General features: G+C 33.6%; 1 pseudogene; it reads right to left on the bottom strand.

Moving 5' to 3' along the window:
- Positions 1 to 9,505: 9,505 nt before the first annotated feature.
- On the bottom strand, positions 9,506 to 10,105 carry LOC123604524 (annotated as a pseudogene).
- Positions 10,106 to 14,679: the final 4,574 nt, after the last annotated feature.

The following is a 14,679-nucleotide window of genomic DNA, read 5'->3' as shown; positions in this document are numbered from 1 at the left end:
GGAAAACAACCTGAAAATTCAACTCAAAAATCTGTAGTATGAAACACAAAATTAAGTGCAAAGATTATAATTAGTTAAATTAAGAGATAAAACAAAATTTTACAATCATCATTAAGATATATAGAACACAGTACTTTGAAATACTAATCTCTATGTTTTATACATTATGTTATTGAATGGCTACTCAGTATTTACAGAGAATAAAAAATTGGGGACCAATGCTTGTTGAGTCCTTGAAGGGTGAGACTTTGGGCATATGATTTTTATTTGAATCACTCTTCATCTGGCTTCCAAAAATGAACTTCAAAGTATCTGTAGTTTCCTAGAAATATTAGAAGGGTTGAATTCGACCATGTGTGCAGTTTTTCAGGGGACGGAGACCACGGATCCCAGATGTTAAATGGTTATAATAAAAACAATCTGAAGAGGGACACCTGGATGGTTCAGTCGGTTAATCTTTCCACTCTTAATATTGGCTCAGGTCAAGATCTCCGTGTCCTGACATCCAGACCAGTGTGTCAGGATCTGAACTGGGTGTGGAGCCTGCTTGAAATTCTCTCTCTTCTTCTCCCTCTGCCTCTTCCACCGATTCACACTTTCTCGTGCTCTCTCTAAAAAAAAAAAAAAAAAAAAAAAAAAGAAAGAAAAAGAAAAAGAAAGAAAGAAAGAAAAAAGAAAAAGAAAAAAAGTATGAAGAGATTTCAGAGATTCTGAATTCTGATTCCTCAGTTATTAACTTTAGGAAGACAATAAGTGGCCGTAGCACCAGAATCATATCTATATCTATCTATACACATACAGTATACATACATATATACATGTGTAAACATATATATATATATGTATACATGTATGCATATACACATATAAACACACTGTGCTTATAATTTGCTAACATACCTGAAGAAAATAATTTATTCTTTTGTTAGGAATCAAAATACTTAATTTTATTTTAATCTATTTACTATCTTTTGTGTAATTATACATGAAAATAGGTAATATAAAAGTTGAAGAATAAATGATCTGTAGCTTTATTTCAGTGCATCCAGGACTTATTATTTATGTTTCTTATCCACATTGATCTTGAATTATAACTTAGCAAGTATAAGGATATTTATCATTTTGAAAGTAATTATACGATTTTCCTTGCAAAAAAAAAAAAATTATGTGAGCAAACATGCAAAAATACAATTCAGAACTTTACATTGCATTGTCATTAAATTTGAAAATAAAAAAAGCAGGGGAACCTGGGTGGCCCAGTGGGTTAAGCATCCACCTCGATTTTGGCTGAGGTCGCGATGAGGTTCGTGGGATAGAGCCCTGAGTTGGGGTCTGTGGTGACAGAGCAGAGGCTGCTTGGGATTCTCTCTCCTCTCTCACCACCCCTCCCCTGCTCATTCTCTCTCTCTTTCAAAATAAATGAATACACTTTAATAAAAAATAAAAGTAAAAAGGAATCAACCTATATCAAATTTCATAAAATTTACAAAGCACAGCTTTTCTACTTGTATCTGTAATACTTCTACAAAATTTTGTATAAGAAAGTTGTTTTATCTAGTTATTCTGGAAGCTGGAAGAAAGAACTCTCAAATGAACTTTGGTTTTGGGAGAACAAAACAAAGTCAGCATGAGAAAATGAAGTATGTTATCTTAAAGAATCTTCCAATATGATGAGTTATTTCTCATTGGCTAGTTGTTCTGGACCTCCAACGAAGATGGAATCGAAGTTAGGGGTAATAGGAGTAATTATGTGGGATAAAGATTTTACTTAACTTAAAATTAATTAAATGGTCTTTCAAGGAAAAATGTGAAGTATCTCAAAAGCCACCTATCATAAGCTGTGGTCATAATACAGGTGATGACTATATCATTTCAGTATAAATTATGCTGTTTGCAATTGGCAACATTTCATATATATCATATTGTCAAAATTTCAAATATGTATATAAATACAACTTAAATATGTATTAATTTTAAGATCCCTATAGGGGACAGTCTTGTTATTAATACAGTGAAGAACAGATGCTCTAGCATATGGCATACTAACTCATGTTTATGTTAATTTTATGTAAATAGGATTTTAATACAGCAACATTAATCTGTTGTTGCTTTGGTTTTCTGATATATCACTTTACTCTCTTTTGGGTGAGATTAATGTAGGTAGTTTAGATTTTCTCAAAAAGTCCCTTTTTTAGCAGTGTAAAGAGTAACAACTTCCTTAAATCTTTAACAACAAATGTTTAAATAGAATGTCAGATTCATAAAGAAACCAAGAATTTATCTACATCTTGTTCTCTTGCTCAATTGAAGCAGATTTGTTAAAAATACAAATGAGAAACAACATGGTATCAGCAGAGAAAATAAACATAAAGTTTTTTAAAAAAATTTTTAAATGTTTTTATTTATTTTTGAGTCAGAGCAGAGCATGAGCAGGGGAGGGGCATAGAGAGAAGGAAACACAGAATCTGAAACAGGCTCCAGGCTCTGAGCTGTCAGCAGGGCTCGAACTCATGGACTGTGAGATCATGACCTGAGCTGAAGTTGGATGCTTAATCGACTGAGCCACCCAGGCGCCCCTAAACACAAGTTTTATTTCAGCTAAATAGCTATCATTTGGATAGGTAAAATATATTGGAGGAAAATCCCCCAAATTATGTTCTTATCCGAAGTAAATATATATTTCTTCTATTTTAGAAGTTAACTGGACACTATTTTTATTAAGGAGATTCTGGTTAGTTTTTAAGGTATATTCATCTGCTTTTACGTTATAAGCCCAAAAATGTGTCCACTTTATGTATATATTTATGTATGCATGTGTGCATGTATGTATTCAATAGTAATGCAACTTTAAAAATATACTTTTTAAATTGATATGTTATTGACATATAATATTGTATTAGTTTTAGATGTGCATTGTATTCATTTTAGTTTCGATGATTTGATATTTTTGTATATTGTGAAATGATCACCACAATAAGTCTAGTTAACATCAGTCACCACACAGTTATAATTTTTTTCCTTGGGATGAGAATTTTAAGATCTACTCTCTCAGCAACATTCGAATATGCAATACAGTGTTGTACCGTGGTCACTATGCTGTACATTAGATCTCTATGACTTATTCATCTTAAAACTAGAAATTTGTGCCTTTTGACCTCTTTGCCCATGTTGCCCATTGCCCAACACCCTCCTCTGGTAACCAACAATTTATTGTCTGTATCTATGAGTTCAGTTTTTATTTTTCTTAGATTTCAAATGTAAGTGATACCTCACAGTATTTGTCTTTCTCTGTGTGACATTTCACTTAGCTTATTGCCTTCAATATTTTTTAGTATTAAAGTTTTCAGAATAGAAATATAATAATTCACATTCCTACTAGATGAAATATAATAGAGGAAATTTACCTCTGTTGTTTACTCAGAATTGTATTAACATTATACTGAAAGATATAAAATGGGCTATTTGATACTATTTTAATATTTATTATAAATTCACGCTGATTTATACTTAATTAACATTGAGTTTTAACTATTTCAAGTTATGTTATGAACTATAATATTATTATACAATATTTAACATATCTTATAATACAACATTAAAGGATATTTAAAACAGAAAATGAGTCACCTATATCTCATGCTCATAATAAAATTGTATTGATTTTGTGATCTGGATTTGTAGGAGTGTGGGAAATAAATTCCTCCTTTTTTTCTCATTTAAAAATAATTATTTTTAAGATATTTAACAGGCATTGTTTTTAAAAGGTCAGATTTACATTTATGTAGCTATGAAGCAGATATACATGCTATTTTGTTTTTGTGGTTTGATCAACTCAATTAAGATCAAGGTAGATTTTAAAAAATACATAATTCTAGTCCAAAATGAGGAATTAATGTAATTTAATTCAGGATAAAGTCAATTTCCATAAGTAAAGGAAGGCTGTAGTGATTTAAAGACATGAATGACATTTTTGTAGGCAAATTATGGATATTTGAATAATGACCAAACACTGTTATGGAATAGAATGACACTAAGCCCCAATTTATGGTTAAATCTAAGTTTCAACAAGTGTTTTTGAATCTTCTTTTGGACTCATTTGTTATGCATATGAAATGTTTTTTTTTTCTTTTTTGTGGAAGAAGTTTATATAGAAATATATTTAAAATGTGTGCTTAAAATGAAAACTTTTGTTATTTGATAATATGAGATGATAGTGATGCAAAATACTCCTAGATTGATTCAGAAGGAAATATCACTAGCAGTCAGCCTAATGTTGAAATTTAATTAAAGGTTCAGATTATGTTTATCATGATTTGAGAAGAATGCACTATTTAATGAAATATTTGAGGTGGATAACAATTTTAACAGAGAAAATATGTGCCTTTTCATATGACCTCATACTATCTTCATAGAGCAATGTTTTCCTGCCTACTCAAATTACCATTTGAAGTGTAATTGTAGGTATCTTATAAATATCGAGGTTAATGATTGCTGCTATCTCACAGAAAGAGTTTCAACTTCTGAAATCTAACTACTTTTGGGACATACGCTGAGGTGTATAAAATCCCCCAGCTGGAATCCTGTATTCTTCAAAGAACCAAGCCATTCTTTGTAATTTTGATAAGTACTCAATTTAATTTTTTCAAAAGATCTGTGATACCCTGAATTTAAGTATAAAGGCATAGGATATATCATCCTGCCTCATGACATGTGTAGTTTCTGAAGTCAGCAGTGACATAATTCATAGAAAGAAAACAATTGATTTTATTTCTGGTGTTTAAAATTTGGCACAATGCATGCCATTCTTGTCCATGGATTGTCATTGCAACCTTCTGACAATGTTTTGTTTTGTTTTATGTTTTAAACAAAAAGCCAAAGTACCAAAGAGAATCTGCTCTCTCTATATAAAATCCCAAATACCTGAAATAGAAAATAATATCTTGACAGGTATACATTCATGACATTTAATTTGGGAAATGACAAAAAAGTGTAGAGAGACAGGAAGTAAAGCATATGTAAGATCCTAAATTCTCTAATAAATGTGTTGAAAAATGATATACAATAACAACACAGAAATAAGAGTCCTGTTGTTAAGAGATGGGGCATTCTATTCAGGGGAGAACTGTCACTTTGAAAGGTCAATAAATTCTTTTTATTCTCAAAATCTGTGGTCATTGGGATGTCCCGGGAATTTACAATCCAGCCACAGTGAAAGGACAACTCATGTCATCATCAGGAGAATACGATCAGATCATATATCTTTACTTGACAAGAGCTGGCAATTTAATCTGACAAGATTCTTGCCAATGAGGACAGCTTTAGGAGTTCCACTGTTGTGGTAAAGATTTGACATGTCATTGAGGGATGTTGTGCAGAAGCCTGACAATAAACCAGCACTTGCTAATGCAGTTTAGGATTGCTGTAAAAATTTATTAGAAACCAGAGACTGTAAAATCACTATACTTCTTCAGAACTGTTTTTCTTTCCCTTGCTGAATATTTATGTGATGTTTAATGCACAGCACATGTTTTAAAACTTGTTTCCTGATGGTGTAAAAGAAGTCTATTATAATGCACATGAAATTGCACAAAATTCAATTAAATGCATGAGAGAGTAAGCAGAATGTCCACCTGTAAGCCCATTTTGACAAGATTTTTTTCATTGATGGTTTTGGTGTCTGTAAATTTAAAGAGCTTCAGTAATGGCCCTTATGTTTTAAGAAACAAAAGATATGTACATTCATCTGGGGATTAATTTAACAGAACTTAAAAGCATGTGTGACTTGGAGTAGCAGCATTCTATGTATTTTATTTAGAAGGGATGAAGAGAAAATCTAACTGTAAAATTACAATTAATTGTTAGTGCAACTGTGGCTGCTGGGTGATTCTATACAATCTATATTGTCACTAAAGGAAAACAGAAAAGGCAGGGCAGACAGTACAATTCTGTGTCTGTTTTTGCAGTATAGCAGCTCTTCAAAAGTTATTTCCAAATAATTATGTGGGTCAGCTAATTCCTAGGTAGAAATCACAGCTCTAGATATGTTCAAGCTATAATTTAAGGTAAATAAGATTATCAATAATATATCAACAAATAAGACTAACCCTGAGCACCCAACCCTTGCTACATACCTATCATATTCAAGACAATCTGCCAGCTGCTATGGGAATGCAACTGTAAGAGACACAGTCAAAAATACGCAGCATAAACAAATACTTAGGAGTTTGAGAGTGCTATATCCTGAGAGATATAACCTCAAGGTGACTGGCCAGCATGAAAGCATAATTAAAGGAAGACACATATTGATTTGAAATTTCTCCACCCTACCTCCCAAGTGTACTTTAGGATCTTAAAGCTATCTCTCACCTGATAAATCCATTGTACGAATTTACTCAAACAGCTGTAACCATTTTATTCTCTGCTCTCTATTTATTCAGTCTTTTCCCAAGCTCTTCAGTAAAGGATAAACCTCATTCTGGCTGTCCTCAACAGGAGTCCTTAACTCTGTGTCACTCCTCTCTGCCACGAGTACCTGGGGAAAGGCGTCTGAGACTATTTGGGAGGAAAGAATCATATTGGAAACACTCGGAAATGGTTGAAAGACTGACAGCACGATCAGGCATACCTACACAGAGAATACAGTTTGGCAGTCAATCCGTCATTGCTTTATTCCCATTTAAGAAAGGAGCAATTTTTACCTTGAGGATTGTGACTGCTCACCGAGTTGCATTTCAGACTTTGCTGCATTTCCTCTGCATTCTGCAGACTTGGCACTCTTATTCCACTTCACACTAATTGTGATTGCTGACTCGTGCCTGGATGGGAGGCTGCCAAAAGGGCAGGTATCCCAGAGAGACATCATTACCCAGGTTGGCAAATACCTGAGAGCCCTATTTAATGATACAATCTTATTTTACAACAAGGGGCAGGCTTCCAGTCTCACAGCATCAGTTCCTGACCGTAATATTGTTTGGCAAAAGCCTTTCATATTCTTTTGCAAAATAAGAAGAAATAAATCGTGTTGATATAGATCAATGGTAGATGATCGTATAACCTGAAAAGAGTTGGGAAGATGTGAATAGCTTTAGGGTCAACATATTTATCTAATTGCTGAAGAATAAAAGTTGATGCCTTGCCTAGAATAACTTAAGAAATTATATACATAAAAATAGCTTTCTATAGAGAGTCAGAACTCTGTTTTTACCAGACTTTGTTCAGATATTCATTCTGGAATTGAGGTCACTGCTAAGTCTTTGAAAACTAGATGGAATGGGTATGACAGGGGAGAGAGGATCTTTGTAAGCACCCAGAAGGATACACAACAGTCTTCATAGTCACTGTTATGTTTTAGTGCTGTATGTTGAAAAGACTAAACATGCTAATACCCTCTACCTTTGCTTAATTTGCATGATTTTTGAATGAAAATTAATACATGTATATGGCAGAAAGAAAGAAGGAAAGAAAGAAAGAAAGAAAGAAAGAAAGAAAGAAAGAAAGAAAAAAAAAGTCTAATGGTGTAATGAGTAAGTTCTCCTTACCCAGATTCCAAATCCACATCAATAATGGCAACCATTGTTAAAAATTATTTGTGTATATTTCAAAAACTATCTTCACATGCAAACATAAATATGTGGGTGTATGCACAAAAACACCTCTCTAAAATATATACATCAAAGCAGAGTATGCACAGTGCTTATTTAATTTTTGTAGAGATTCTATATTGCAACACATACAGGTGTTCTGGCTTTCTGTTGAATAACTGAAGAGTAACATAACACTCCATTATATGGGTTTGTCCCAATTCCATAGTGCCTTTAAGGACACTTATTATTCCGACTTCCAAACATGAATCATCTTATACATAATTTTGTACATTTGAAGAAAAAAATTGGTTGGATTAATTCCTGGAAATGAACTTGCTGGTCAATGATTTGATCATTTAAATTTTTGAAATATATTATTAAGTCACTCTCAAGAGATTGTCCCAGTTAACACTTGCCACAGTACATATGGAGAAAGTACCTGACTTTTTCGTACTCTTGCTAATGCTGTGTATTTTCAAACTTTCCCAACTTTTTTCAACTTGATAGGTGAAAAGTGGAATCTCATTTACATTTCTTAAAGTGCTAAGCTAATGGGCGAATATAAGAACTTTAGCAACATTTTAATGTGGGTGAATCAAGCACATCTTCCAGCTGTAAAAGTTAAGAGACCCCATTTCAAATTCACAAAATTACTCACTATGTTAGTGATTATGCATGTGATTCTTTTTTAATCAGATTAAATTAACCACCATATAGATTTTAATAGACACTAATTAAAGACCACCAACTAAACTTATTGTGGATAATCATGGTTGTGAAAATTAATGGTTAAAGAAGAGGGATTTTTTTAAAGATTCTAGGCAGATAATTACACTCAATTTAAATCAATCTTTAGTGTAGTAACTTAAGTATCTAGCTGCAGGCAAGTATTATGGCAATAGGATTTTTATAGTACAAATTCTGAAGTGCAGAAAAGTTTCAACTCAGTGAAAACATTTGAAAACAATAAAAGGTTTCTTTATTGTGAAATTACTGTAGCTTTATCACAGAAGTAAATTTTGTCAATAATGACAATATCATAGCTATTCAGAAGTCTATAAGAATTAAATCTAAAGAACCAAAATACTTGATAAATACCTATAGTATACCCATTTAGTTGCTAAGATATTCATTTAAACCATGTCAATCATGTATTTTTTTTATTCTATGATGCAGCTCAAAGTTTGACTCCTACCTTTCCCAGACCTTCAAATCATAAACCTTCACTCCTAGTTAAACCTCATCCATAGTTTAATAATCACTTAGTAGAGGCAGAGAAAGGCAAAACAGACAGCTTAACCTCTATGCCGGGCAAAACCTTATAAAATACTAATCTATAGTCTTTTCTTTGTGACACATTTTAATCTTCCATTACTGAAAATGTTCTTCTTGTCCTCTTTTTCTTAATTTTTGGGATTCTAACTTAGGAATAAAGCCCATATTTCTTAAAACATTCAACTTCATATTTTTAGAAGGTAAAACTCTTGCCAGGCAAGGGTATTGATATTTTAGGTGGAAAGCATCAGATTCCCAATTTCCCCATCTGCTGTCTCATGTTCTCTTACAATCTTATTTCTCAAGTAAAAATGTCTCTGAACTTGGAGCTACTAGGTAGGGAGGATAATTTTAAACTTTCAGTTTATGAATAAATTCCACAGATAGAAAGAAACCCTGTATGCTAACTCATGTTAGTGTCAGTGTGTAAGGTTATTAACCAAAACATTTTTTTTTCTTTATACATAGTTTTGTTTTGTTTTGTTTGATGTTTGATCTTATTTGTTACTGTTAGAAAAATCTCAATTTTGGCTGGACTCAGACTTAGAGGTAGAAAGTCTCAGAGAAGACAGCCTCTATCTCTTGGCAATCTGTTCCTGGTATTTTTCTTTGGCTTCTGTCATTTTCTTGGCCAAAAGTTTAGCATGTCATGCAGCCTCTTCTTTATTTTTCTTAGTATGCTGTTTCTTCAAAGCAATACGCCAACGTCTATGTTGGAGGACACATGGAATACAGGATGCTGAATCTTGGGTGCTTTGGTTCTAGGTTTCTTACCTTCTTTGTTTAGCATACAGGTGGACATCATCTTCCTTAGAGAGTTTAAAAAATTTGCAGATTCTGCTAGCTCTTTTGGGTCCCAGTCCATAAGGCACAGTAGTATCAGTGAGTCCAGGAATATCTTTCTCCCCTTTTTTTTCTACAATGACCAAGTTGAGAAAGCTAGGCAACCCCAACAGAGTTGTGCTTTTTGTCTCCAGTCCTCCTTGGTCTGTAGCAGGAATGCCCTTTACGCATCAGCAAATGGACATGGCCATAGGTCAAGACACCCTGCTTCATGGGGAAGCCTTGTTTGTCCTTGCCACCACTGATTCAGACCATGCAACCCTTCCATTCTTCACCTAGAGCATCAGCAGCAACTTCTGTGGCCATTCGCTTCTCATAAAAGGTATGAAGTTTGCATTCATCAACCACTTCAATGAGTTTCTGGCAGCAAGTAACTGGGAAAGAGGTGTTCAGCTTCATGTTGAAGCAGCTTACAGCCTCCAAGGCGCCACCAAAAAAAGGTCTTTATACATAGTTAAATGACTGTCGATGGATTTGAATGCATCACTACAATGATAAGCCACTCCAAAACATAAATATCTTTTTTACACAAAACGTATCTTCATTCACCTTTTATGTCCATAGAGAAATGTGATCTGGGATGTCTGGGCCTCCATCACATTGTCTGTTTGAAACACAGAGTTAATTGGACATTGTGAGAAAGGAAAAGAGAGATTGGAGAATGGGCATTTTGTTGCCTCTGTCTGGAAGCGATACACGTGATTTCAAATAAAATTTCATTAGCTAGAATTTGTCACGAGTCTTCCTAAATGGTGAAAAGCTATGAAATAAAATGTTTGCACAGAAGGAGAGGACAAGAGGACATTGGTGAAGACGAATAATTTCTACAAAATTACTTTTGTTATAAAAAGGCAGTTCTCCTAAATGATATAATGCCTTGTTATGAAGCTATAGTAATTAAGAAAGTATATTATTGCCATAGAGTTGAACCAAGAGACCAAAGAAATAGAATAAAGATCCCAAAAAGATTCCTGCCAAATTAGAACTTAGACATCTCACAAGGGTGACACTCCCATTGGTAAAAAAGGAGACACCATTCAATGGAGGTAGGAAGATGATTATCTACAAGGAAAAAGATAAAATCCAATTCTTATTTCATATAATAATTTAGCTCACTATTTATCAAGGGTGTTAAATCTAAAAGAAAAATTCAAACTCAGTAAACAATATCGATAAGTATTGTTTAGAACTTGGATACCAGGGAGAAAGTTCTTTTTTTTTTTAACGTTTATTTATTTTTTGAGACAGAGAGAGGCAGAGCATGAACGGGGGAGGGTCAGAGAAGAGAGGGAGATGTAGAATCTGAAACAGGCTCCAGGCTCTGAGCTTTCAGCACAGAGTCCAATGCGGGGCTTGAATTCAGGGACCGCGAGATCATGACCTGAGCTGGAGTCAGATGCTCAACTGACTGAGCCACCCAGGCGCCCCAGGGAGAAAGTTCTTAAACAAAAGAAAAATGTAACTATGTTAAAGTCAACAGCTTTGGCTCATCGGGTACCCTAAAAAATAACAGCAAAAAATGTGAATATTTTTTTCAATGTTCACAGCGACCAGTGTTTCCCATTGTAAATGAATATATGTAATATTTACACAATGGATTATTTCCAGCAGAGAAATTAAATAAGTCATATCAATAATAGGTGAACCTTAGCAATATCATATTAAATGAAAGACTCCCAAACAAGTAGATGTAGCATGATGTCCTTTATATAATTTCAACAACTGAAGTGCAACAAAAATTGAAATATAAATATAATATAATTGAAATACAAAGAAGACAAACAATATGTATAAATGTGACAAGCTATAATAAGAGGAAAAGAAGAAAATGGCAAACATGATTTTGTACTACAGAGTGTGTTCACAGGTATGTACTACATTATTAAAAGTAGCTAAATCATTAATAATGAGAAGATGTTGTGGATCAAGGATTATAGTTAATCTACTCTGTGAATTTAGGCACTTAGATAATTAATAGACACATTATTATTACACATTGTTTCAGGAAAGAATTTTCATAAACACAAAATAGGGGCCCTGATTTAACAAGTATTTCTGTTTAAAAATGGAAATTTTGGGGTGCCTGGGTGGCTCAGTCAGTTAAGCGTCTGATTTCATCTTGGGTCATGATCTCACAGCTCATGGGTTCAAGCCCCGTATCGGGCTCTGTGCTGACAGCTCAGAGCCTGGAGCCTGCTTCAGATTCTGTGCCTCTCTCTTTCTGCTCCTCCCCCACTCATCCTCTGTCTCTCTGTCCTTCAAAAATAAATAAACATTAAAAAAATTTTAATGGGATTTTTAATTGACCATGAGCTCCACATGAGCTAGTTGAATACCGTAGCTGTGTTTTAAAAAGTTAAAGTGAATTCTGTGCACTGAAGATGTGTAGCATTCTTCTTGATAAGGTCCTTCCTGTCAAATCCCTCCACTGTAACCTCAAGTTAAATACTAGGAACAGTCGTGAGGGCATAAGAAACCATTGGTTGCCATACAGCATAGTGATTAAGGGCATACATTTTGGTCTTTTAAAATATGAATTTAGATCTTCATTTCAACCCCATACTATTGGGTAAAATGACTTAAATTCTCCTAAACTCTGTTTCCTCCTTTGTAAAATAGGGATAACAAATTGGAGATAATGCCATTAGTACACTGCCTAGCATGTAATAATCTCACAAGAAATGAACTATTATTATCAATTTGATAGTTTCCTACCATTTTTCTGGAATTCAGATGATGAGGTTTACAGAAATTACTGTTACATACAAGATAATAAATGGGGCAAAATAAATTTGCTTTGAGAATATTTCCAGGTTAGGGTAAGATACTCTGGGGTGGGGTAGGGAGGGGTCTAGGGATTGATATGATTTTTCTTTTTGTCAAATATGTTAAAGTATTGTGATTTAATGAAAAAGGTTAAAGCTTGAGAGAGCACAACTAGGACCAGTCAGTGGAAATTACAGGAAAGCACAATTAAGGTTAGAATAAAATTTATTTTTCTAATTAACTAGCTGCGCAAATTTACAATAAATCGTTCCATAAGGTTGTATTTTATAACCAAAAATTTTATAACAAAAGGGGCATGCCTTTTTAATATAGATCCCAACCTTGGATAATAAGTCACCTATACATCCCTTTCCATCTCTAATGTCTAATGATAGAAAACAAAATAAAGATATAAAAATGAACAGAGTACCACTTCCTCCAATAAGTTTGTAGATTCTTAGTGCTGTTTCTTAGGAAGCTGTATTAGTTTCCTGTAATTTATGTAACAAAATACCACATACTTCATGGCTTAAAACAGCAAATATTTATTCTCTTAAAATTCTTGAGACCAGACACCAGAACTTGGTTTCACTACTCTGAAATCAAGGTTTGGACAGGGCTCCCTTCAGAAGCTCTACACGAGAATCTGTTTCTTTCCTCTTCTATCTTCTGGTAGCTGCCAACATTCCTTGCCTTGATCACATCACTCCAATCTCTGCCTCCTTGGTCATGTTGTCTTTTCCTTTTCTGTTGTCAAATCTCCCTCTGCATCTCTCACATAAACACAATATGACAGTATTTAAGGATAGTCTCCTATCTCAAAATCCTTGATCAATCTCATCCGTAAAGTCTTTATTTTTTTCCATAAATGGTAACATTCACTGATTTCATGGATTACACAGTGCATATTTTAGGGGCAATAATTCACTCCAGCATCAGTACCTTCAACTTGAAATAGTGTATTTGATCATAAGTGTTTTCACTGATCAAGTCAACACTTTTAGAGAGCAAAATCTATTTCCATGTCATTATAAGATAACTTTCCTAGAGAGGTCGAGTATAGATTACTAGAGTCCAGAATTCTCATTAGTCTGGGGATGATACAGTTTTTATGACATCCTTTTTTCATCATGATTTACAGTATAAACCAAGGGTCAGCAAACCATGGTGCATGGGCTACGTGCAGCCACTGACTGTTTTTGTATGGTCCTCAAGTTAAGAATGATTTTTGCATTTTTAAATGCTCAGAAAATAAAATAAAAAGAATATTTTGTGACACCCAGAAAGTCCATGGATTTCAAAATTCAGTGTCCATAAATAACTTTTCCTGGAACAGGCAAACTCACTCATTTATTTATTGTCTATGGCTGCTGTAGAGCAGAGTTGAGTAGTTGAGACAAAGATCATATAACCCACAAAGCCTAAAATATTTACTATTCAGTCCTTTATAGAAAAGAGGTCACTGACTCCTGCTATAAATGTTTTTCTTTGAGACTTCAAACTGCTCTCTATACCTAAAGGTAAACTTTCGGATTGAGTAAAACAAAACAAAACTTATCTTAAGTGATTGCCTCTTAAAATTGATGGGCGTGGGGCAAATGGGTGATGGGCATTAAGGAGGGCACTTGTTGGGATGAGCACTGGGTGTTATATGTAAGTGATGAATCACTGGATTCTACTCCTGAAGCCAAGACTACACTGTATGTTAACTAATTTGAGAATAAATAAAAAAATAATAAATAAATAAATAAAATAAAATTGAAAATCTTAATTTTCTTTGAATATTATCTCCATAATACATTAACAAAATTTACTTAAGTGCTCTCTTAAATGCCAAAAATTTGTCCTCATTCTCTTTATTATTCATACCTTGAGGACAATGAGGAAGAAATGGTGAGGGAAGTTTAGGGATAAAGGAAATTGAGAAGACACTGTTTAATATAAAAAAATAATTAGTTTCACCTCAGAAACAAGACTTGAACAGCATTAAACAAATAAACAAAAAATTAAGTAAGAGGTTTTTTTCTCTGTGCTTATATAACCAGTTAGTTGTTTTAACATATATGTTAAGGGAAATTTCTATCTGCGTATGATTATACTAAACTGATAAATTAATAAACAGGATTTAATATTATGTTCTATTCAATGTGAGAATGAGTAGGAAATTTATAGTAGAGCAATTTATATGAAGGTTGTTCAAAAAATTAACCTT

This window comes from Leopardus geoffroyi, chromosome A1, assembly GCF_018350155.1.
Source record: "Leopardus geoffroyi isolate Oge1 chromosome A1, O.geoffroyi_Oge1_pat1.0, whole genome shotgun sequence".
In the NCBI taxonomy this organism is placed as follows: domain Eukaryota; kingdom Metazoa; phylum Chordata; class Mammalia; order Carnivora; family Felidae; genus Leopardus; species Leopardus geoffroyi.
Note: the sequence above shows the minus strand (reverse complement) of the source record. Positions and strands in the feature narration are given on the sequence as shown.